Here is a 27,749-nt window from a genome sequence, read left to right on the forward strand (position 1 = left end):
CTGTCGGATCCATATCATCTTATCACAAAGATTAAACACAAAAAATTCAGCTAACTAAAAGCAATAGACAGAAAAAAAACTTATTAACAAAATGGTAAATAGTACTTACAGCCCTCATGATAGTAATATTGTTTGTATCTATGCGATTTAAATGGTAATCAATTAGCAGTTCTTCCCCTGCACTTATTGATTTTATTGCACAAACAAAAACTTCATTCCCCTCACATGCCTCAAATATGCAATTGGGTTGCTTACTAGTACTATTTATAAAACCTGCAATATTACCTATTGCTTTTGGTCTCCCATCAGTGTACATAGCAAATCTTTTACTTTGATCATTTGCTTTTCGTTGTATATAATTATCTGATACCCCATACCTACGCATACTTTTTTTATATTGAACAATCTGCATCCAATCATTGTAATTGTAAAATGGACCGACATACTTGAACAATTTGACAACTTTGTTGTAACATACCTTTATCCCATCCATGGAAAATAGGCCCAAACCATGTAATGAGGATGGAGCAATGCGATATATCCTCTCATTAACACAAAAATCTATGTTAATTGGAGGTAGCTCATTGGGTATCCATTCTTTCTCAATGTGTGAGTACTAAAAGGGCACCTTGATGTCGCCTTTGGTCTCATCATCATAAGAACATGACCCCCCATTAGCAAGGAAAAATTGCATGCATTTATCAAATTTTTTTCTATTCTTTTGACCTTTAGTTGATCTCCCTCTTTTAGTCGTACTACATGTAGAGCTTCATCTACCATTTCCTCATTTCCCTCATTCGATGTAGATAGATCTAACAAGTACCTATTTGGTGGGTCCTACAATCCATCAAATGGAAAGTGAAAGTGACATATATAAAATGTAGTAAGTTGAAAGTGATTATACAATTATATTTCTATATGGACCTTCTTTGTCTATATATACATTATATGATTATATAATGTCTATTTATAACATATGTGCTCAATGATAAACGAGAAGAATATAATAAAATTATGTCTATTTATTGACTTATACCTACTGATCCATGTCATTGTGCACAATCCATGCCAAACGGGCCAAATCTCCTGTAGTCAATTGACTTTTTGCAAAAAGGGTGACAATCAGACACAATATAAATATTGGTAATTATAAATAACCTATGTTGTAATCATTAGAAATGAACACAATAAATATGTAATCAAATTTCTTGAATATGTTAATCATTTACCTTAAGTTAGCTAAAAATTACATGATACATGTTTGCTACAAATAACTTAGAAGACAACATGAACAATAGGCAACATCGCAAACATGTCAATAGAAGGGGTGATGAAGTCAATTGACTGTTTGCAAAAAGGGTCATAATTAGACACAACATAAACATTGGTAACTATAAATAACATATGTTGTAATCATTAGAAATGAACACAATAAATATATAATCAAATTTCTTGCATATGTTAATAATTTATCTTAAGTTCGCTAAAAATTACATGATATGTGTATGCTACAAATAACTTAGAAGACAACATGAACAATATGCAACATCATAAACATGAACAAATTTACCTTATATATGGAATGCAAGATCGTCAATAGAAGGGGTGATGACATTTGTAGTCATTGATTATCTTCTTCTTCTTCTTCATCATCATCATCATCATCATCATCGCCATCATCACCATCATCATCGCCATCATCATCGCCATCATCACCATCATCACCATCACCATCATCATCATCATCGCCATCATCATCATCATCACCATCACCATCACCATCATCATCATCACCATCATCTTGATCTTCATCATCTACTTCTTCATCATCTTCAATATCTTCTTCTTCCATAACATTATACTTTATCGGCCTTCCTCTTGGATCATGTCTAACAACAAATGACCAACCCTATTTATTTGGAACCTCTGAGTAAAACACTTGCTCACAGTGTCTTGGAAGAACATAGGGCTCATCTCCAACTGGCTCAAACGACCTTGTATTGATCATTGTAAATCCATTATCATGTTGAATAACCGTTCTATCTGGATCATTTTGATTTAGTCGTAACCTGTACCATTTGACGATGAATAGAACTACATTGAAGGTGTTAAATTCACACTCAATTATATCATCCAAGATGCCATAGTATTGATTTCTAGATTGTAGAGGATGTATGTCTCTCCTAGATTATATATTGGTGACCTTGAAAATTGCAATTATCCCAGAATCACAAGTTTTCTTTGTGTCATCCAACCTTTTTATTCAGAATTTGTGGCCATGATAGTACATAGCTTTGTGGTGCTTGACCTGCAATTTTTGAATTTTGTGTAAATTATTTGTATCGTGAGTTGATACGAAACATATGTCGAGTTATGATCATTAATAAATTTCTACGTACCTCTCCACCTCTTAAACCATTTACTAGATCAACTACCATCGGCATAGCATTGGAATCTCCATTACGATGAGCTTTTGTAATTGATGAAGCAAAACCTTCCCATGTTAATGAGCAACCATTTTGTTGACATCGTTCAATCCATTTCATCATCCAATCAAGATTGTTCACAATATACAAATGTATTACATCCCACTCTCGACCACCTGTTTCAAATAAATATGCCAATTAAAAATAACTTATATTGAAGATTTATATGAATTAATTAACTACAATAAAATCTTAGATTTACCTCTCACTTTCCTCGATCTACCTTTGCCCATCAAGTGCTCCCCTTCAAATTTGTTAATTGAGTTGGGATCCCAAATACGATCTACATGGATGTTTGCTGCAAACTTAGGAAGATATTCAGTAATGTACACCATGGTCTGGTATACCATATATCCCTCCACCATAGAACCCTTGGGATGTGCTCTTTGTCGAACCAAGCCTTTCAAAAATTTCAAGTGCCTCTCAACCATCCATATTGACCTGGTTGGTACAGGTCCACACAATTCAATCTCCTCAACTTGATGTATGAGGTAGTGTTCTTGTGCATGGAAAAAACTTGGAGGTAGACACTTTTGCATTTCACACATCAGAAGAGGAATTTTTCTCTTCCAATATTTTATATCTTCTTTATTGATTTCTTTAGATGACAACCACCTCATGTATTTTCCAAGATCATATATAACCTATTTGACATTGTTGGTAAAGTGGTGTAGGAGAGATAGAGGTAGAACGTACTGCAATATTTGTAAAATGATATTGTCAATATTTTATAAAAAAATGCAATTGAAACTACATGCAGTATATAAATATATAGTGAATACAAAATAACATGAATTACCTTAATAAATTTTTGCCAATCATGTGGTTTCAACCCTGGCCCAAATTCACTTTTATTTGATATGACATTGTTTATGTTTGCACAAATCCTGTGGGAAATCGTATTTTTTTTATGACTTCTTTTATAGCATTGCTTTGCTGCTCTAACAATAAACAACTAAGGGCACTTGTATCAATCCGATCTCCATTGTTATTTGGTCAAATACCATTTTTCATTGCATGGTTGGATTCTTCAATCTCACTACAAGTTTTGACAATTTGATCTTTGTCACGCCTTCCATCCAAGATTTTCCATAATGTCTCTACTACATTCTTTCCAATATGCATAGGATCAAACAAATGCACAATTGGGAGTTGCTCGTAGTACGACAACCTAGTAAATTATGTAGGATAAATTATTAGTCCTTTTGGAAGTTGGACATTGATTTCTTGATGACCTTCACAACCATCAATCACATCATCAGTAAACAAAACACAATATCAAAATATAAATTTGAAATAAAAAGCATCAAATGGAATGACATGACCTCGATGATTTATTTTATTGTATGCCAACTTCCATAGGCGAGGTGTCATTCTCTATGGCTTTGATGTAGTCTCTTCTAGACCATTGAAAAGATGTTTTTTGGTAATACGGTACTTATGATTTTTGTGCAGAAAGTGTCTATTCTCATCAAACACCTTCTTTCTTAAACTTTTTGAATGACGAGATTTCATTTTTGGACCACAAATTGGACATGAAAATTTACCCTTTGTCTGAAGACCTACAAGATCGTGTATAATTGGATTAAATGTGTTAACTTTGACATACCAAAAAAGAGGTGTCAAGAAGAGAACATACCACAAAAATGTGTTAGCCCAGGGGCATCGTGTATTGTCCATACAAGCATTGCATGAAATTGAAATTGTCTTTGTCCTATTGGTCTACAAATGTCATACATAGTAACCCCATTCCATAACACCACCAACTCGTCAATAAGGGGTTCAATATATACGTTGATATCTTTGGCTTGGTACTTACCTAGTTGAATGAGCAAAAACATTACATAATTATTTTGACCATTTGATGGATTAGTAATAATAAATTAATTTAGATGACCACTAAATCAAAAAATACCTGGAACAATCAGTGTCAACATTATGTGCTCTCTCTTTATGGACAACTAAGGAGGTATGTTATTGTTGATAACAAAAACAAGCCACACTGAGTAAGTAGATCTCATCTCTCCATAAGGATTGACACTATCTGTTGCCAATGAAAGCTTGAGATTATGAGGTTCTTCTTTAAAGTGTGGCCATTTTTCCTCTATTTCCTTAAATGTCGAACCATCTGCAGGCATTCGCATAATGTCATCTTTACTTCTATTGCGTGCATGGTAATCCATAAATTGTGCCAAGCTATTGCACTTGAATAATCATTGCAGACATGGAATAATGGGAATATGCTGAAGAACCTTGCGAGGCACCTTTTTTGTTAATCGATCTAATTGATATCTACTGATATGACAAGTAGGGCATTGTGTTGTAAATTCATGCTATTTATAATATATAATATGATCGTTCAAACATGCATCTATTGTTTGATACTCCATTCCAATATCTTTCATGATGGCAGATAATTCTTGGTACGAGTGAGGTAGAATGTTTGATGGTGGTAACAAACACTCACCTATCAACCTACGATCAAAAATATAACATCTTAATTTAAAGAATATTAATTTCTACACGAACCCAATGTTAATTGTAAGGGAACTACGAGTAAAATAATGAAAGAAGATGGCATACCTTAACATACGTGTCATTGCTACATTGGATAAACCATTCATTACCTTCAAGTTCACCAATAGCAATACAGTGGCAAGAAGAGTTGTTTTGGAGCCTTCATATAGGGGCTGCTCTGCCTTCTCAAGTAAAGGTACATCAAACTCTACATCATCATCACCACCATCATCATCATCATTATCATCTTGATCATCGTGATCATTTCGATCATCCTGATCTTCTTCCATGGTATCATTACCTTCTACTTCAATATTCACACCTCCATGTTCCCTCGTTTGGAAAATCGCATTCTCCGAATTGTCATGGTCCATAACATGAAACTCAGGGATGTTGACCTATATGAAAATGATGACCTTATATTAACCATGACCATGATGTCATCATCAAATCATGTCTCATGTAATTTATAAACTAATAAAATACATACCAATGGGTGATACTCATTTCCCCCTTCAATGTGACCATGTTGCCTACAATGTTGCTCAACTATTGTGATTAGATATCTTTGAGTCTTTAAGCCCTTACACATTTTGCAAGGACAATAACATTTTCCATCACCTTTTCTTTTTAAGTTAGACTGCAGTCTAGCAATTGCCTCCCTATTTTTTTGTGCATTGATATTGTCAGACATGGTCTTTCTTGAATGGAATGACTCGTTGTGGAAGAAGGATGATTTGTTTGCAACCTGCAAATGGAGTAGTAAGAGGAAGACACATATAAAAAGGAGTTAGGTCTCTGAACCAAGTAGGAGTTAGGACATGCTGGAGTGGGGTCAGCCCAAGATATTTTGGAATCTTGAAGAACCTGGTAAAGGGTATCTGGAAAGGTGAAAATAAACAATTATTTTTACAGCTACAAAGGAGGAATCGAGACCATTATAAATAATGAAGAAGAAACTTAAATCCATACAACTTCACCTCTATTTACAATTTGACCTTTTTGCAAGTGAAATATGACAATATACAAAATTTCCAATCACATTTTCACTTTAAAAAGAACACCAAATATACCTTTGCTACAATATCTTCTTCAAATTCTTCGCTATCAGATTCTTCAGAACTGCAAGCTCCTGTGCAGAAAAAAGATGAGATGTACTAAGTAATTTTTGATGGGAAATATTTAATCAAATCGACTATCAAAAAATCAATTTATGAAATTCAATTGATTTATTATGTACTGAAGATTTGACAAGATGTTCCCAAGTCTATCTATAGAATGCCTATTTGCATGGTTGTTTGCAAATAGTCTAGTATGGTGCCGCTTTTGAACAACAAAAAATGTCACTGGGGCTGGTAATTTGGCTCAAGAGATGCACAAGCCTGTTGACACCACAAAACTTTTAGTTCATCATATAGCATTCAGCTGTCTTCTTAACAAAATCCAAAGAGAATACAAACAAACTAATGAGCCATGTCTATCTCAATTGAATAGCAAGTACTATAGTGAGTATTAGGAAACTGACCTTGCGAATAGCATCCAGTTCATAAAGTATTAGGAAAGTGACCTTGCTGATTAGTTTAACATAGATTGGTGAACAGAAAATTCATAATAAAAATCTAATTTTTTTCCACACTTGTTCAAACCATATAATGAAACGACAAAAAATGAATTGTATACAAAGACCATATTGTAGGCTGTCCAAGTTGAAAGTGAATAGTTGACCTTTATGGGGTGCTCTACCAAGTGGAGCAAGTATGTGAGAGCTTGAAGATGAAGGGCTCCTATTTTGGGGCCAATATTTGGTGGTTTTGAGGTGCCTAGGGAGAACCTTTGATGCTAAGTCTTAGTTATGTAGACTTTGGTGAATCTGGTGAGCTTTCTACGAGTTTGTACCTACTGTATCAGCAGCCACTATGCCCTATTCTAGACCTTCAGTATTTTGATTGACATCAATTATAAGTGTACATCCAAATGTTAGCTACAATTGATTGGGGTGGCTTTTAGTGTGTATCAGTCTAATTTGACATGTGTGATGGCAGTATCAATGTGTTATCAGCATCTTACATTATTTAGAAGAGGTGTAGTTCAGTGGGTAAATGTTTGGTCATTGTGGGAATGGTATTCTATGCTTTCTGTTAGGTTAATTTGTGTTGTTACAGAAGTCTAATTTTATAATCTGAATGTTGTATCAGTTTGTTTCAATAATGTTCTTGTTATTTTGCTATATTGTAATGCATCTCACTATAATGTCCCCTTTTTGACATGACATTCAATAATAAAAATAAAAACTAAAAATATAAAAAATTAAAATAACATGTAATATAATTATAATTTAATTAAGTTTAGTGAATGATCAAAATGAATGCAATAAAGAGTTATGAGCATTGAAGGATTAAGATATAAAGGAGAGACCATTCAATATTTAAATTTATATTGGAAAAGGTAGAAACGAATACTTATTGATTTAACTCAATTTATAATTGTTATTTAAATATTTCTTAAAATAACATAATCCTTAATCTTTTTTTTTTAATTCTCTTCCAATTATCTCTATTTAGTGCCTACCATGTTTATGTGCATGTTTTTTATGTGTTTTGGATAATAAGTCTAATTTAATTTGTCTATGGACTAAGACCTTAAATTATTGAGCTTCTATTTGTTTTGTGAAAACTATAGCATTCTCTACTTAACAGGGCCAACCACGTGAAGGTGGAAGCTCATCATGGCCCCTCCTAGGAGTCTCATATGACCCTTTACGACATTTTAAGAGCTCTAAGATTTATTCTTAGGGATCGTAAATGGTCGTAAAGGGTCATGAGGGATCTTAGGACACAACAACTAAGAAATATAATTGTAAGCATCATGGTCACATTTTTTTGGAATCAATGTAATTGAGTTGTATACCCAAGCGACAAAGTGCATCTAGAAAATGAAATAACAACCTATTGGGATTGAGACAAACCTTATAAAACAAAAGTAGCTAGGAATGATTGCTTGCCAATATCTGTTAAATAGATTTGTTGGCGGACCTTGTATTCATCAGCTAGGAATGATCGCTTGCCAACAGTTGTTGAATACATTTGTTGGAGGACCTTGTATTCATGAGCTACATATGTATTCAGCAACTGTTGGCAAGCGATCATTCTTATAGATGAATTCGACTTGGAATCGAAGGTGTGGAAGTTGCTTTTCATTGCTTGGGTACACAACCCAATTACGTTTCCAAAAAAATGTGACCATGATGCCTACAATTATGTTTCTTAGCTATTGTGAAATCTACATATTTGATAGGAGAAGCATTTGAAGTTTATGTTGTGAATCCCCTAAATAGGGTCAAGATTTGATTTGGGAATGTTGGTTAGATGATCTGAGAGAAAGAATGGACAGACAGATGGAGAGAGAGATAATACAAGTGGTAGAAAGAGTCATGCCATTTGCAGGATGCCACCATCCTTTTGGTAGATCAAAGGAAAACATGGTAAGGACTATAATACACATTATCCTCAAGAATATTATCTAGGAGTCTTTCTATCACTTGTATTATCTCTCTCTCCATCTGTCTCTCAACTCTTTCTCTCAAATCATTAGACCATCATTCTCAAATCAAATCTATTAAATCAACAAAAATAAGTTTGACCCTATTTAGTGAATTCAGAGTTTCTTTTGCATTCAAGACCGAGATTAATGCATACGCAGTAGCCTGACACCAATCACCCATTACATGTCAACTATTAAAGCTTGTCAAATAGTTGTTGAGTTGTACTTCATAAGAGTTAGGTGCTCCTTCACCATAGACGGAGATGCTAATGTAAGGTATGATGTTACTGACTTCCATCTTAGTGCCCTAGTCCACCAACTAATACATGAAACCATGGGACAAAAAAGAAAAAATGTTGCATTTAAAAGCTTTTTCAATCGATTATTAGGAGTATGAATGAGGTCTGCATGTCGGATTCGAATGAAGCCCTAAGATTCATTCGAAGACCCCACAATAATATCGACATGGAGGCTTTGAGTGAAGCCCCTTGGGACCTTCATTCAAAGATTTGGCTTCATTTGAAGCCCCTAAAATTTAGCTTCCCCACTTTTCATGATAGAAGCTAGTTGTGTTACAAGAGTCAAAAATAGTTTGTCCTCCATTGTAGAAGCCACTTGTAATACGCAGTTGTTTCATGCAAATCAGAGTCCATAGAATTTACCATCAATCTCTTTCAATAGCTTAGTCCATCTTATCCACTACACAATAATTCAGAGGAATGTGCCAAGGCATTCCAAATATTTTCCAATGTATAGACATGTGTCTTAAAATGGACCCACATATAAGATAAGATTCAATGTATATCTGCATGAAATGAAGCTGAATTCTGAAACCATTTAGCTTTCATTTATTTCAGTATGGCCCATCTAATTTGCTATATAAATGTCAAAATGCAAGAGATATTGAATTGAGTATAATAAAGTAGAGAGGAATAACCAATGTCTTGGGTAAATGCAGTGAAATTGAAGTGTGTACCATTTGCTGCACTGCCATTATTTCCAACACAAGTATCTAAGTGTGAAAGGAAGAGAAGGTAATCAAGAGGTCAGGTGAGGTATGCATTCAATGTGAGTTCAAGTAAAAGTGTGGAAGTGGAAAGAGAGGAGAGGATTGAGATTGTGGAAGAAAATCTGTCTGGAGAGTGGCCTGAAAGTCTTTCTATACTCAATTTTGAGGATTTGTCAATTTACTATGAACCACTTGTCTTCAAAGCTCAAGTAGATTTTTTTATAAATGTTTTTGTTATTATGTATTAAGTTTCAATAGATTCAAATCTAAGATTTCCAAGACGAAAAATTTACAATTTAATTTGATTGTCTCAAATTGCTTTTATCAATTTTTGAAATCACACCCATCATTAGAATTATATAGATCTCAAAAAGTAGAAAAAAATTATGAACTATTATTAATTTTCATGATTCTTAATTCAGATATATAAATCAAAATTGAGGTGTTTGTAAGTGTAAGGAAGCCAAAACTTATGGACAAGAGATTTTTCTATTGAATGTTTATGGCAGAAATGATCAAAGGCCCTGTATTTGACAGTCATAGGTTTTTGACAATTTGTATAAAGTTTCCCCTTTTATCTAATACAAGCTTATGAATTTTGAATCTATTTTAGTAAAAAGAACAACATACGGGCATCCACTTTGGCTTCCAATAGAATCCTAGGTGGATCCATTTACCACTCAAATTTATGTTTGCTCACTCCTTAGCTTTTTTCTTGGAGTCAAGATAAATTTTAAAGAAAATATTAATAGATTATATAAATAAATCTTTTAAATTCACATATGTGTTAGTTTTAACATCTAAAAAATTTAGTTTATTTTTTTTACATTTACACTAGCCTATATCTTTTTCATAAGAAATATTTTGGTATTAATTTTTTTTTGTAAAGATTTAATTTTTTATTATAATATATTACTATAATAAAAATATATTAAAGTAAATATTAATTGACATTGTGGTGATCTATTTAGAGCTGGGTCAAAATAGATAGGTGAGGCTGTCATCAAGGTTCAAATTTTCACTGGTCCATTGTACTTATAGATTTGTGTCTATGTTGGGTGGCTATACTGAGGAACTTGAATGACTGAAGTGTTTGGCGGTCTTAAATTGAAAAAACAAATGAGTAATCTAAAGTCTTAAAATTAAAAATAAACACAATTGAATTTATAAAATTGGCATTGAAAAATGTTACCATAGTGACCTTACTTTCTATTAAGAATTTTGCTTTGTCCTGATTGGCATGCAGTTACAAATTCTAAATAGGTGGTGGAATTAAAGATTTCTCCAGATAAAATGACAAGAATTAGATGGCAGGTTTGAAGGATTAATACAGGCCGACCATGTTGCAGCCCTATATGATTGCTTTCACAACCTGCCTGTCATGCCCAAAAGTAAGGACAAAAACACACACACAAATTTTTATTTTTTTAATTTTTTTTTGTGTTAAAACTTAAAACTATTATAAGCTTGATATGCTTGTGCTCATAATATAAGTAGAGGTTCTGTACACTTCATCTAAGTTTTATAATCTTCACGCATGAAATTAACATTAATTTAACTTTCATCAAAAAAATGATCTTGAGCTAACTTACAATTTCAACAATCCTCAATCATAAACTGAATTAGTACAACTACCTAAGAGATAATTATAAATTAAATTGAAGGAAAGAAATCTAAACTAAAGCATACTATGAAAATTAATATTTAACGTATCCATTACTTCCCTTACCAATGAGCACTAGAGTTACGCTAATTAATTAAACCTTTACTAACCACTTAACTCTAATCCTAAGTTTATTAGAAAGTTAACTCCTACATAATCATAACAATCCATCTTGCATCAATCTATCATTACAATTAAGATTGAAGACTAGGGTTAATTCAATTAGATCTAAGAGTCAACTGAACGTTATTTAAAACTACTAAAATTTTAGGTTCAACTTTTAAGTGCCAGTGTAGGGTACCCTCTAACTCTTCTCGCAATCTATAAAACTAATTATTAAACATTAAAATCATTCAAATCAAGATATTCAAATTTCCAAGTTTAAACTTTTATAATAACTAATTTAATATTAACATCATTTCTTAACACAATACATTTCCTCCTAATGCCTTCAAATTTCAAAACTAGTTTATCGATTAATGCCATCCTTAATTTAAAATATAAAAAATCTATAATTTATCTAGCCATTTAATACCCTAACTTAGAATACTATTGATCAAGTAACAGTAACCACAAATCCTCATGTAAAATTAACATACATTTCAACTAACTAAACATAAATATTAACTTGAACGATCCTTGACTATTAATATAAATTAACATAAATTAAATTTTAAATTAACATGATTTATCACTACACTAACAATATAACAACTAAATTTAATTCAAATAAATTTAAAACTATCCTAGCTAAACTTCATATTGAAACACAACTAACCTAATTACTAGTTAAACATGACTACTACTAATTAAAATTACATCTAAATCTAAACTAAACTCACTAACTTACACTTACCCAAGACTTAACCCCTACCATACCCCACCTAAACTCACCCAAGCCATACCCCACCTACCTTCACGCTACCCAATCCCCTTGCGTGCGTGAGGGCAAGGCTAGCGATATGCATGGAGATGGAACAGGTGGCTAGGGGGTTGGTGGAAACGGGCAGGTGGTTGAAAATGCTTCCCCACCATGCCTTCTTCTTTCCCCACACACGCAGCGCACTACCCAAGAGAGATGACAGTGGTACGTGGGTTGAATAAGGGATGGAGATTTAAGAGATAACCAAGAGTCTCTTAATTCGATGATGTAAAGACATGAAATAAAGGTGGTGACATGGGATATTCACCTTAAGATTTAATTAATTGTTTTTTACATTGTTTGCCCCATTTTTGGTTAACTCACACTCCAACTCCCAATCAATACAACTGACGCCTAGGAGGACGTGGTTGAGAGATGGAGAAAAGTAGAGTAATGAGATAAGACATTTTTAGGATAGTTATTACTAAAGTTTTATAGTTGAGATAGGATATATGTCATATCCAATTTAATTAGAGTTTGAAAATTAAGTCATTGCATTTGAAAGAAAATAATTATTTATAAGGATTATCCAAGAGAATATTCTCTGTGACAAGGATGGGAAAATAAAACTTTTTCATACATTTTCCAAAGAGGGTTTATTTGATCTGGAGATGCACATTTTTTTTTCTTAAGAGGCCAATTTTGGCTAAGTGTTGACATGTTTCCTTGCTAAAAGTCTTTGATACACAAGATGAGTTAAACATTTCTAGAGGCAATATGGAGTTATAATCTTCTAAATCTAATTGACACACAAGCATACAAGGGAATATAATCCTCTTAATCAAATTGATTTTTATTCTTTATGAAGCTTAGCAAGGAATTATGATCTTATATTCAGGATTCAAAAAGGTGATGAATTAATCCTTATCAAATTTAATTGTATCACTATTGTAACTTAACAATGAAAGTGCTAGCTTGGTGATCAATATAGGATTGATATTATAACATGTTAATGTTCAAAACATTGAATTGAAACTTCAATACATCCATTTTCCTTTCATTATCATAATTGAAATTCAGAATTTCCCAATTCAAGACATTTACTATCATTCTAATTTCTCACATACGCATGCCAAACTTTGGAAACACATGAGGGCATTGCAAGAAGAATTTCATAATCCTTTTTTTTTCCTTTATTATTCATCCTAGTTCAAGGCTCCATCGGGAAAGAACCAATAAGAAAACCCGATGTCTTTGCCACTACATCAAAATCAATTACAACTTACAAAATATTACAATTCAATGAGATTTCTTCAAGGATTCCACAAGAGAACTTTTATTAAATGTCTACATTGCATCAAGGGTAAACATGGAAGAGACAAGAACCAACATGGAGATAACAACACAAGGAGATAAGAAAATTGAACATGCATTCCCACCCGGTTGCATAATAGGTCCAACAATGGACCAATATAGGGGAAAGGTGGATTTTATCAATAGGAGAAGTCAATCACCATACCTTCACTTAGCCCTTTCGGGGCTAAAACTTCAAGAACTTCCATTCTTTCACAAGGCCCTTTCGAGGCTATATCCACAAGGATTTTTATTCTATTCCACATTCAAGAATTCTCAATAACAACAAGGTATGGGATGACAAGTAGGGGCCCATACACCCTACCCTTTCTCCTTTCTCTCACCATGAGAGGAGACTCTACACCATTGAGGTCTAACTAAGGCCCTTTCCCCAACATGGCCACTTCTTCCCTATCCAAGGGTGAGTGTTGCCAAAAACATCCCCATGAAAACTTCTCAAAAACAAACAAAACATCAAGAAGGTATATGAATAACATCCAAAGAAGACAAGATAAAATCCCTCCCAAATCCACCCCCAACACACAAGCAAGAAATGCATAACTACACAATGTCTCCAACATGATTCAAGCAAGATTCAAAACATGAACACACATAAAGAACCATTCATGGAGTGAAGAACTCCTACCTTCATAAAAGAGTTATGGCAATGGTGGTTTGAGAAGAGCTTCCCTTTCTTCCTTCAATCTTCAAAGCTTCCTCCAAAACTAGAGGATTGGGTGACAAAAACTAAACTCCCCCAAAAATGCCTCTAAGTATGGTCCTTAACTCCACTAAGCTTCAAGTAACTCAAGATGGAGGTTTGGTTTCACTAACCCAAGTAAAGAGAAAACCATTTTCGAAATCAGCCTATAATAGGGTTTTTAAGAGACCTTAAGAGTCAACCTAGGAGGCTAAAGGGTTGGAAAGTACCCCCAACCCATACCCTTACCCATAGGGGTACTTAAATTTAATGTTTCTAAGCCTTTAAAAGCTTATTTGGAACAATTAAAGGTTAGGAGAATAGTAAGATAAAATTACAACCCTTTAAAGAATTACAATATAAAGTTAGCACAAAATTAACAAGTAGTTTAGCTTCGCTTTTCTATTGACTTGTCTCGGCTAATTTTCCTGCACACTCATTGCACACATCAGTAGGTCCAAAACCACATGCATAATGTGAATTACATATTAGAGGAATTATATGAATAAAAATATCCATTTCTTAATAAATAGTGGTTTATCTAATTCTACTCATATTTCTAACCTTTCGACTTGCATAACCAAATGTGTTAGTGTTGCATACATTTTCTTCATCGTTATGCATATTTATAAGCATTAAATGACAAAATCAAATAACTAAAGTAAACATCACACATTGTAAAAATAGTTTAACCATGTTCAATGTATCCAATAATGTTCTGACATAACAAGCATGAGTATCAAATTTACCAATGTATCATCGGTGCTAGGATGGGTCGGGGCGAGGCCTCACATCCTCCCCCACTAGGCATGAACTTCCTCCTTGAGTTCATCAAAAAGATAAGGGTATTGTGCTTGCATCTGTGCTGCATCCTCCCAAGAAGCCGTAACCTCATCGTAGCAATCCCAATGGACTCTAACCTGGTCCAGCTCTCGACCTCGAAGTGCTAGGGTCTGTCAGGCAATAATATGGATGGGTTGTAGCACTAACTGGCCGTCTGACTCCACCTACAAAGCATCACAATCTATAATATGAGACTCATCATAAATGTATCCTCTAAGTACGGAAATGTGAAACACATCGTGGATGTGTGACAGGCTAGGTGGCAGGGCTAAACGATAGGCAACTGGTCCTATCCTCTCTAGGATCTCGAACGGTCCAACGAATCGGGGTGCCAACTTAGAGCCCTTTCTGAATTGAATCAGACTCTTACGTGGCCGCACCCTCAAGAAAACTCTATCATCTGTAGATACCTAAATTTGATTACATCGCTTCGGTAATCCTATTTAGTTATCTCTAAAGGCATCATTAATTAAATTTCTATTTAATTAATCCTTTGCCATCCCCTAGCTGATTAATTTAATTAATCATCTATAGTCCTAATTGATAAACCAAATAACCTATCATTTATCAATTAAATCATATTCTTCTATCTAACTCCAAAACCCCCATTTATTAAACAAATCTATTTGATAAATAAAGCCCCCAAATCTAATAACCCCTAACTTATCCCTAAACCCTTTTTTAGCCTAATCCACCCCATCCACCCATACTAACCTAGCTTAGCCACTAACTCACCCACCCTCATGAATGCCATCCACTTGCATATCTCTAACATCCCTGATCTAATCCTAAACCCAAGCCTAATCCACCCCCTAATGTTGTCACATTCCCTAAGTAATCTTACGACTTTCCTAAGCCAAGGAAAGTCAACAATCTCAACTCCCCTCAAAATATCCCAACCACTTAGCAATGAATGCTCTTAAAAAAGCCATAAAGACTCTTACAAGCTCTTACAAGCCATAATGAAGGGTCTGTATAAAGATATTATCCTTTGAGCCTCCTTTGTTGACTCATCCTTCCCCTTTCCTCCATCCACTCACCTTGTGACATGTGTCACTCCCTGATTGGTGCTAAACAAGCACAATCCATGTGCTCCCCTTTGAGTGCATCCTAGCCCTCCTTAAGCTTTCATCTTTCCTTCCATCTTAATCCTCCATCCCTCAAGCCCTTAGCCTATAAATTGAATCCCCTCCCAAGCCATATCATCACAAATCTTGGAGCTAAAGTTATAATGCCCTTTTGAGAGCCAAAAGTCATCAACCATACCCATATGATGCCAAATTGAGAGCTCACAAAGCTACCAATTTTCCATTTTCCATCTCCATTGAAGCTAGTTTTTGAGAACCTTGAGCATACATCCTAATCCTTAGACTCATATATCAAGCAAGGAGCTAAATCCTATTGGGAGAGTCCATTCATTTGGCTCACATTTCCAATTGGGGTTTCCTCTTTAGTCTCTCATTTATGTTATGGTTTATATGCTAGTTAATGCTTTTGTTTTTTTGAATAGATTAGTATTACTTGCTAACATATTTCTCATATACATTTTGGCACGCCCGGTGGGACCCCACTATGGGTTATTTAATCATCAATTTCTATCTATATTTTGTTTTAAACTAACCATCTAATGTTTTTTATTGTTTGAGTGTGTTGTAGGGTGTTTTGCTTGATTTTGCAGGTTAAAGAACGCACTTGGGAAGAACACATACCCTTAAAAATTCAAAAATAACAAAAAAATTTAAAAATTCTAGAAAAAATCCGCATTTTTTAGCTTTTTTTATGCAATGTCGTCTCTGTAGTTTGGCATCTATGCCTGTAAACTATCGTCTCTGCCAGCTACTCTATCATCTCTGCAACCAAACCGACGTCTCCGCAGTTTGGCGTCTCCACCTGGTTTCTACTGTCGGCACCGCCACTAGACTGTCGTCTGCGCATTCTCCACTATCGTCTCTATAGATCAGCATCTCCGCCAGACACTCTGTCGTCTCCGTCGCCGCCTCTCCTATTCTGTCATCTCCATTGCCACCAACCCAAATCATCATCTTTGAAAATCTGCGTCTCCGCAAATCAGCATCTACGCTTGTGTCCTATTTTTTTTGCGCCGCAAATCTAACCTGTCGTCTCCACTCTGTCGTCTCCGCAAACTAGTGTCTCTGCAGTTCAACGTCTCCATAGTTTGGCGTCTCTGCTTGATAAACTGTCGTCTCTTCCTGTTTATGTTGCATTTCTGTTTTAGCATATCAGTTCCTGCACTTTTTATTTTTAAAAAAACTAAAAAAAAAAAAAGAAGAGTATAAATCAAAATTTGACTTTTAGTGGTTCCGTAGGATTTAGACCATTCTAAGAATTTTTACGCTTAGGAAAAAAAACAAAAAAAGTTGATTTTATTTTTCCCATAGTTAAGCTTCAAATTTTGAGATTTTTGGGATTACTAATCAACTTGACTTTCTTTTGTAGCTATTGCAGGTTGGAGCGTCCAACTAACCTAATCATATTTTTTGCAAGTTTTTTTTAGAATGAACTTGTATTTTTAAACACATCTTTCATTGAATGAATGTCGCTCAAAACACACTCTTAAAGGCAATGGATTAAAATCAACCTTTTATTGGAATGCATGCTTAAAACAATGAACACAGTCTTGAATGCAAAAGATCAATTAACCATTGCGATATCAAACACTTCATTTGGGCACTAAAATTGAACAACTATTGACGTGGAGGGCTTCTGAGCACACGCTTGGCAATCAAGTTTCACACATCTTTGTTTTGGGCTTAAAACAAACTCGCACTCAATCTTGAATGTCTAACAATCAGTGAACATCACATAGTTTTTGATGCATTTTCAATGACGCTCGCATTTCTTATGTTGACGATCTCTCGATTTCCATTATGCTGACGACACTATCAAGTTGGAATGAACATTGTATGCCATAATCACAAGTGTCTTCAATCATAGCTTACAAAATCTAAATCGTCAATTGGAAAAGAACTCTACTTTTTAGCCCAAGGTCATCTGAATCTTCTCTCCCCTTGTCACCTTTGCAGGCCATCTTGGGTGCATAAGACTAGGATCCAAAACCTTGTTTTTAGTTTTAGGAGGCCTTCTTGGGAATTTCATCACCCCTTGGGACGACCTCAACTCCAGCATTCTGGAGGAGTATAAAGATCGGGAGGTGAATCCAAAGACACCTCTCTTGAAATCAAGATTTTGTCACTTGGGCTAAGCCTTAAGGAACTTTATACCCTTGAGAAGTGAAAGAGGAGAAGTGGGTTACCGCTCCTCTTAGCTATGTGACATCTTTTTGGTCTCATCTACGGATTTGGGCCTCATGTACCTTGCGTATATCGAGGAATCCCTAGCTATAACAAATTTCATCCTTGTAGAAAGCTTCCTAGGATGTTGGTGTGTTTGATGTACTTGCTCCAAAATTTTATTTGCTTGTTTATTCATAGCTTTTGAATGAATGTTTGCCAACTTTGGTCAAAATCCCAAAAAAGAAAAAATCTCCCAGCTCAAGGCATACTTAGCGTAGTCACTGCCTCGTCAGAAAATCATCCAAGCTCCCCCACTGCAACCGAATCGATTTAGTTCTCTACCTTAGAACAATCCCAAATTCAAAGTCCATCCAAATCATCCCCCCCCAGCTAGCTAGTAACCCAATCCAAAATCGCACCCAAGCCTTTAAAGAGTTGTTGTCATTCTGCCAGAATTTGCTATCCAATCAATCCTACCAATCCACCAGCCTCACCAAGGTTATCCCTTTGACAGAGCTTTGTCTAGGGTAATCCAGCTTTGTCACTTGTATCCCTCATCACCTTGAGCTAAAGGTTGGGATCCACAAGTGGTCAATCTCATGTCATGCCCATAGGATCATTAGTCTATCCTTAAGTTGACACAATCTCCACCAATCCTGCACATAGGAAGGAAAAACTCTCACCTTTTGACAGCATACCCTTGAAAGTCTTCCATCCACAGGAAAAGCCAAAAATCTCCAGCCAATCCTCCTTAGGTCTGTCATACAGCTTTGACTCTCCCTAGGAAATCCTTCATCAACCAATCCAAAATTTGAGCTTAATCAAAATCTGACCATGAGCTTCCATGTTCATCCATATGCAAGACCCCATCCCCATCAAACTCATCATCAAAGCATGAAGTACCAATCCTATCATGATGTGTTCGATTGTATTGTCCTTGCTCCTACCACCTCCTATTCCAATGATGATGAAAATTTTGTTGACTATGAAGGGTATCTTGAGAGACTTAGAAACATTCCACCAACCATCCCCCAAAATCCAAGAGTTATTCCAAACTATCTAGTCATGCCATCTAATATCCCAGCTTCTCCTCCATCACCCAATCAACCAAGCCTACAATCTTCCACCCCCACCACTCCAGCTACTCCTATCAATCCTCCATCTCCATTTCTGATATGCGAGTCTCCAAGGAAAGTTATAGAGGAACCACAAGGCAATCCATCTCCTCCAACTGATGAGGCATGTCATCTAATCCAACCATGTGAAGTAGTAAAGAATGAACCTTTCCCATCTATAATATCACCTCTATCTCCCATAGCTACCATCCCCATACCATCCATCAAATTTCTTAAAATCCTTCCACTTCCTGTAAGCACCAAAATCCCACCATCTATCAAAACCCTCTAAATCCTATCCACATCACCTCCAAGCATTTCCCAAATCTCCCATAATGACCCTTATGCATCCATCTTCTACTCACCCATCTCCACTACTGAATCTCCCATCTATCCATCCGCTGCCTTTGAAGAGTCCATCCCTTCACCTCCTATCGTACCATCCACTCCAAACCAATCCTATCAAGATCCTGCCCAAAAGCATGTTGACATCCCCCAAAGAATAAACGAAGATATCATCATATCATGTCTTCCATCCATAGTGCAATCACCATCCCCTCCATCTCCAAAACCTCAAACCATACCTCCTCTGCTACAGGATATATTTTCATCCCATCAACTAAATCAAGATCCTATCCTTCCATCTCCTCCACTCCATACTTCCATATTACCACCTATCCAAGCTATTCCACCATCTATAATCTACCCTCTTGGTTCACTTACATTCATCCATGGTGGCCTCCTCTCAGCAGAAGAATTAAGAACACAATCTCCCTATTGCAGTGCATCTGATAAAGCACTTCCACCATTTTTCGCAAGCAAAAAGTATCCTCAGCTAGTTCAAATGCTCAATCAATGGCATTATCAAGGTCAAGGTTTAGGACCACAAGAGCAAGGAATCAAAACACCTATTATTGCACAAAAGAATCCAAGATTTGATGGTCTTGGATATGTATCCAAAGGTTCACCATCTAAAGGTGTTGGTACACCACATCCCCAAACCAAGCCTATCTCCAAACCCATCATGCCACCCTCCCATCACTCCTTCAAGAAATCTTATGTCATCCCCCCTCCATCATCTTTGCAATCCAAAACAACCTACCATATCCTCCCTTCATCCACTAAATCCATTTTGGGTCCCTATGTCCCAAAATCTACCATCCTCCATCCTCCTATCAGCCATCATTCAAATCCTATTCCCTCCATTCCTACGCAAGATCAACAAAGGCACATATCAGGGCACATAATCCATTATCATCCCCCTACATGCTCTTCCATATCCTCTCCATCTCACAAAGCTTCTCCTAACCATCTTCCCAAAGCTTACCACAGCAATGTGAATGCCAACTTCAAAATGCATAAAGCTAAAAATCCACATCCTAAGCAATCATATGTCTATTCTAAAAGACATACTCCAAAAAGGAAAAATCCAATCAAAGAATGCAAAATAATGCAAAAGCCTATGAAAAGAAAATCCAAAACCATGTGGATCCCAAAGAAAAAAGTTGAAACCCAATGCACAATAGCATCCACCATTGCTAATCCTCCATCCAGTGACTCATGTCCCCCATCTCCTAACTCCATCTTGGATGCCTATATCCCCAAGCACGCTTCCAAAAATCCTCTATCATGCCCGCATCTACCATCTATCCCCCATATGCTCTTTTCACACCCATCCCAACATGTGCCAATGTTGCTCTTGCAAGCATCCCCATCTCATGCTCCTTTCCAACCTTTTCATCCCTCCATCTCCTACCATCAATCCCATCTAATCCAATCTATTGCATGAATCACACGTCCAGTGTAACAACAGCTAGCAACAAAATTGAACATTCCAATAGCCAGTGAAAAATCCCAAAAAAGTCAAAAATAGCTGAAGAAAGCCAAAATCATTCTCGCTAAGTCCAAAGTCAAAAAGTCAAAAAAATAAAGAAAAATAAAGCGTCCACTGGTAAAAACTTGGCAATTCAAGTGCCTTGGACAAGTACCATGATGAAAACTTGGCAAACAAGTGTCATGCATAATCCAGCCATCCCCGGCTTAGCCTATCATCCTCATGCTTTTGGTCACATCTTGTCATCCAGCTCCATCTTCCAATCTATCCACCTATCTTTCATCCTCCACCTTTTATCTACCACCATCCACTTATCTCCTGCAGCTTTAGCCAACCATTATAGCTATCATCCATCTCCCTAGCATCTTCAACTTTTCCATCATAGCTTCAATCCTATCACATCCATTGTAAGACCTACTTCCAAATGTCATCTTCTGATTAGGGGCATTGTATTCCTTGGAGATCTTTTCTTGTCCATCCTCCCTTGTCATTGGTATCTAGCTCTAGGCTATCCTCATGCAAACCCAATGTCATCTCTTTATATCCATCATAATCCTAGCTATCTACCATCCTATCCAGCCATCTCATCCTGCTCCTCTAGCTATCCTTGGTCACAAAATCTCTCATCATCATTGGATGCATCCTGCCAAATCCATATCTTCTGCTATCACCTCATCCTTAGCTTCTGCATCTTGCACCAACTTGCACCATCCCGCTATCCTATCATCCTGAGCTTTTTCTTGCTTGTAACTATCTTGATCAGCTTCAGCTTGTAACTATCTTGGTTAGCTTCAACTTGTAAATATCTTGGTCAGCTTTAGCTTGTAACTATCTTGGTCAGCTTCAGCTTGTAAATATCTTGGTCAATCAGCTTGTACATCCTCTTTAGCTTAGTACCATTGTATCTATCCAACTTTTGTGTCAGTTCCTCCTTGATCAACATCTTGCACACATCGCACAACCCTTGGTTAGCTATTCCAATGCATCCTTTAGCTAGATCTCCTATCACCAAAGTGTTATCCTTCTTAGTTCAACTTGCCAAATGCATCACTCATCCAGATCCATCAGCTTAGGTGCTCTCCAATAGATCCTTGCAGGATATAGCTTTCCTCATGTCTGATCTTGGTTTGTTAGTACCTCGTCCTATCCATCTCATTGGAAAATGGTTCTCTTTTGGATTTTCACTTTCTTTTGATTTGGAATCTTCCCTTTTGGGTCTTGAAGTATCTTTTCTAAACAATCTTTTTGTTCCCTCCTCAAAGTTGTCATGATCTTCCATATCATGGTATGCTACGAATGGGGCAATTTGAGCGTAAGGTCTTGATCAATTCTTTTGTTTGTTTTTTTTTCTTTTCTGCTTGTGGGTTACCCAGTGTCGGTTCCATGATGCTTCCTCTAAGATTCATGTGTGATGTTGGGGCAATCCTTGTGTGTTTTTTTTGAGTCAGTTCGTCAGTCCTCTAGACGGTTGGTGAAAAGGCCTTGATGTTCTTGGTAACCTTGGCAATTAACCAATAGTCCTATAGCAAATCTAGTCCTCAACTACATGGTGGTACTTCTCTTTGAAGTATCCCCCCACTCAAAAAGCTTCAATGGATTCCCTTCATCTCCATTATCCCCCATCCATATCTAGCATCCACCTCTCCTCCCCCAACTTATGCATCGGTATCTCTTTGACTCACTCCTCACTCTTAGCTTTAGGGATCCACAATCCTAGTCTTAGGGATCCACCAATCCAATCAATCCACCAAGCCTCATCTTTCGAGATCCACAATCCTAGTCCTAGGGATCTTGGAAACCCATCTTTCACCCATTTGACCCTTGGAAATCCTGTTGCATCAGCTTTTGTAATCCCCTCATCCATCTCCCTATCTCGAATTCTTGTTTATAGCGCTCCGCTCCTTCATCCTCCCCCCAATCCTAAAAGTCTTAAGCTTTCTTCCTCTTGTGCCTCTGATTCTCCCTTTATCATTCTCCTGTAGTGAGAGTTTGAGCTAACTAAACCTCTTCTCTTAAGCCAATTTGAGTCTCCTTGCTCATCTCGGATTCTTCTACTTTTTCAAGAAGCCGTCGAGCGTCATTTCTCTTTTCGCCACCTTCGTGAGGGGGCATCATCTAAGTCTAGTCTCTCCTCTTCTTTTTCGAGACAGGGGCAACCTTGTTGCTAAAAAATCTTCCTCGTGCCATCTTCATTCAAACTTCTTTGAAATAGTGTTGTCTCAACACTATATCAAAGAGGGGCAAAATGTAGACACCTAAATTTGATTACATCGCTTTAGTAATCCTATTTAGTTATCTCTAAAGGCATCATTAATTAAATTTCTATTTAATTAATCCTTTTCCATCCCCTAGCTGATTAATTTAATTAATCATCTATAGTCCTAATTGATCAATTGAATAACCTATCATTTATCAATTAAATCCTATTCTTCTATCTAACTCCAAAATCCCCATTTATTAAATAAATCTATTTGATAAATAAAGCCCCCAAATCTAATAACCCCTAACTTATCCCTAAACCCTCTTTTTAGCCTAATCCACCCCATCCACCCATACTAACCTAGCTTAGCCACTAACTCACCCACCCTCATGAATGCCATCCACGTGCATATCTCTAACATCCCTAATCTAATCCTAAACCCAAGCCTAATCCACCCGCTAATGTTGTCACATTCCCTAAGTAAGCTTAAGACTTTCCTAAGCCAAGGAAAGTCAACAATCTCAACTCCCCTCAAAATATCCCAACCACTTAGCAATGAATGCTCTTACAAGCCATAATGAAGGGTCTTTATGAAGATATTATCCTTTGAGCCTCCTTTGTTGACTCATCCTTCCCCTTTCCTCCATCCACTCACCTTGTGACATGTGTCACTCCTTGATTGGTGCTAAACAAGAACAATCCATGTGCTCCCCTTTGAGTGCATCCTAGCCCTCCTTAAGCTTTCATCTTTCCTTCCATCTTAACCCTCCATCCCTCAAGCCCTTAGCCTATAAATTGAATCCCCTCCCAAGCCATATCATCACAAATCTTGGAGCTAAAGTTATAATGCCCTTTTGAGAGCCAAAAGCCATCAACCATACCCTTATGATTCCAAATTGAGAGCTCACAAAGCTACCAATTTGCCATTTTCCATCTCCATTGAAGCTAGTTTTTGAGAACCTTGAGCATACATCCCAATCCTTAGACTCACCTATCAAGCAAGGAGCTAAATCCTATTTGGAGAGTCCATTCATTTGGCTCACATTTCCAATTGGGGTTTCCTCTTTAGTCTCTCATTTATGTTATGGTTTATATGCTAGTTAATGCTTCTTCTTTTTTAATAGATTAGTATTACTTGCTAACATATTTCTCATTTACATCGCCAACCTGATATTCCTGATCTATCCTCTTCGCATCTGCATACTTCTTCTATCGATCATGTGCCTCTCTCAGGCACTGTCTAATCAGAGTCACCTATTGCTCCATCTCATTAACCAACTGAGGGCCAATAGATACTCAATCCTTGATCCTGTCCCAACTCAACGGCATCCTGCAACGTCTTCCGTACAAGACCTCATAAGATGGCATACCTATGGAAGAATGGTGCCCATTGTTATAAGCAAACTCGACAAGATGTAGGTATTCCTCCCACTTGACCTAATGGTCCTTCATGTACATATGCAACATGTCCTCCAAAACCTAATTCACTCACTCGGTCTGCCCATCAGTCTGAGGATGGTACACTGTACTAAAATTGAGCTTAGTGCCCAATGCCAACTGCAACTCTCTCCAAAAAGATGAGGTGAACAAAGAGTCCCCGTCGGAGATGATCTTACAGGAAATGCCATGAAGTCTAACAATATCTCATAGAAATACCTACGCTATGTCCTATGCTGTATATGTAGTACGCATGGGAGAGAAGTGGGCAACCTTGATCAATGTGTCAACTGTCACCAAAATGGCATCATGGCAATGAGACGACAAGGGGAAACCAACAATAAAGTCCATAGATATAACATCCCACTTCCACTCTACGATCTCGTGAGGCTGAAGGAGCCCACCGGGATGCCGATGCTCTGCCTTCACCCTCTGACACTCGAGGCATCTTGCAACTATGTTAGCAATCTGCACTCTCATGCCTGGCCAGTGATATAACTATCTCAACTCTGCATGTAACTTCTTAACACCAAGGTGCACTGCATAAGGTGCTTTGTGAGCCTCAAGTATAATGAACTCACTCAATCCCCCAATGGAAGGTACGTACATATGTCCTCTATGGCACAAGAGTCTGTCAGATTCCAAGGAATACTCTGAATACTTCCCTTCTAAGGGTCTCTGAGAACGCACCACCTAACTAACCTCTGAATAAAGCTCATTTGCTGGCAAGTGTTGAAGAATCTTTTCCCTTAAATCAGTACAAGTAGTCATAGATGATAACTCATGGTGCCTTCTACTTAAGACATCTGTGAGTACATTCTCCTTCCCCTTGATGTAATGAACATCAAAATCATACTCATAAAGGAACTCCATCCACCTTCTCTACCTAGCATTAAGGTTTGGCTATGTGAATATGTACTGTAAGCTCTGGTGATCTAAATGAAGCTCAAATCTATGACTTAGTAGGAAGTGTCGCCACGTCACTAAGGCATGAACTACTATTGCAAGCTCTAGGTCATGAGTAGGGTAGTTGAGTTCATGAGTCTTCAACTTCTTAGACTCAAAGGAAATGGGTCGGCCATCTTGCATAAGGATTGCCCCTATACCATCCAAAGATGCATCAGTGCACACCGTGAAGTTCACGGATGGATCTGGTACTACAAGAATCGGTGCACTCGTGAGGGCTCTCTTAAGCTCTTGAAAGGCTCTATCACACTTCTCTGTCCACTCATACTTCTTTCCCTTCCTCTAAAGAGATGTGATGGGATGTGCCAATCTAGAGAATCCTGCAATGAAGCGTCGGTAATACCTTGCTAGACCCATAAAGGTCCTCACCTCAGTGACACTGGTGGGTGCCAGCCAATCCATGATGGCCCTAATCCTCGATGGGTCCATTGAGACACCATCGCCTGATATGACATGACCCAAATAACGTATCTTAGGTCTAAAGAATGCACACTTCGACAAGCTTCCAAACAATTGGTCCTCCCTCAATTTCTACAATACCTGTCTCAAGTGCTTTTCGTGCTCTTGCTCATTACGAGAATATATCAAGATGTCATCCAAGAAAACAACCACAAACTTATCCAAAAAGGTACGAAATACTCCATTCATGAGGCTCATGAATATAGCTAGAGCATTCATGAGGCCAAATGGTACCACAGTGAACTCGTAGTGGCCATACCTAGTACGAAATGCAGTCTTAAGAATATCACTATCCACAATCCTCAACTAATGATAGCCTAACTTGAGATAAATCTTTGAAAATACTCGAGCGCCCTGCAACTGATCAAAGAGGTCATCAATCCTAGGAAGAGGGTATCGGTTCTTGATGGTTACTTTGTTTAATTGTTGATAATCAATACACAACCTAAGTGATTCATCCTTCTTCTTAACAAAGATCACTGGTGTGCCCCAAGGTGACACACTAGGTCGAATATGCCCCTTCTCTAAGAGTTCCTCCAACTAAGTCTTAAGTTCACTAAGCTCATGAGTAGTCATCTCATACGATGCTCTCGACACTGGCTCTACTCCTAGCACAAGGTCAATATGGAAATCCACTGCTCTAGGTGGGGGCCTACTAGGGAGCTCTGAAGGAAATACATCTACAAACTCCTACAAAATAGGAAAATCATCAAGGGATAGCTCCCCCTCAGGATCTTCCTCCCTGTCGCTGATGGTGATAGCAAACAACTGACATCCCTTTCGCATGCACCGTCTAAGCTGCATAACGAAAATCATATGAAGGGATATGGGTCTCTTAACCCCAAGGATCACTCTAGAGATACCATACTCATCCACACATTCCACTCTCTTTTGTCGACAATCCATCTTGGTGATGTGGGCATACAGCCAATCCATGCCAAGAACAACATCATAAGAACCTAGAGGGGTAATATGTAGATCTGACATCATGGACATGTCTCCAATCTGAATCGGGCAACTATGCACCATGGAACTAACTGACACTCTGGCTCCTAAGGCTAACTCTACCTCCCAGCTGACATCCTGACTAACTACCACTAGCCCACAATGCTCCACGACGAAAGGAGATATAAATGAATCAGTAGGTCCAGAATCAAATCAAATAATAACCATGCTACCTCTTATATTACCTGTAGCCTCGATAACTGTGGCTTGATGCTCGACCTGGCAGTTGGCAACCACTGCAAAAACTCTGTGGGATCTGCCTACATCGCCAACTGTCAGCTCTGAAAATGCCCCTCTCTGACCACTAGAGGACTGTCCCTGAGAACACTCTCTAGCAATATGCCCCATGCCACCACAACTGTAACATGTTCCTCATGTATAAGATCGGGCACCCTATGATCCAGACTGCTGTGGGCCTCTTGACCTGCTAGATCCATTGAATCCACCCCTAGAAGACTGCTAAGTCTTCATTGGCTGTGACTGTGGGGCCTGTACTTTTTGATCCT

Source organism: Cupressus sempervirens, chromosome 11, assembly GCF_028749045.1.
Source record: "Cupressus sempervirens isolate cs-2001-9-10 chromosome 11, ASM2874904v1, whole genome shotgun sequence".
NCBI classification, from domain to species: Eukaryota; Viridiplantae; Streptophyta; class Pinopsida; order Cupressales; family Cupressaceae; genus Cupressus; species Cupressus sempervirens.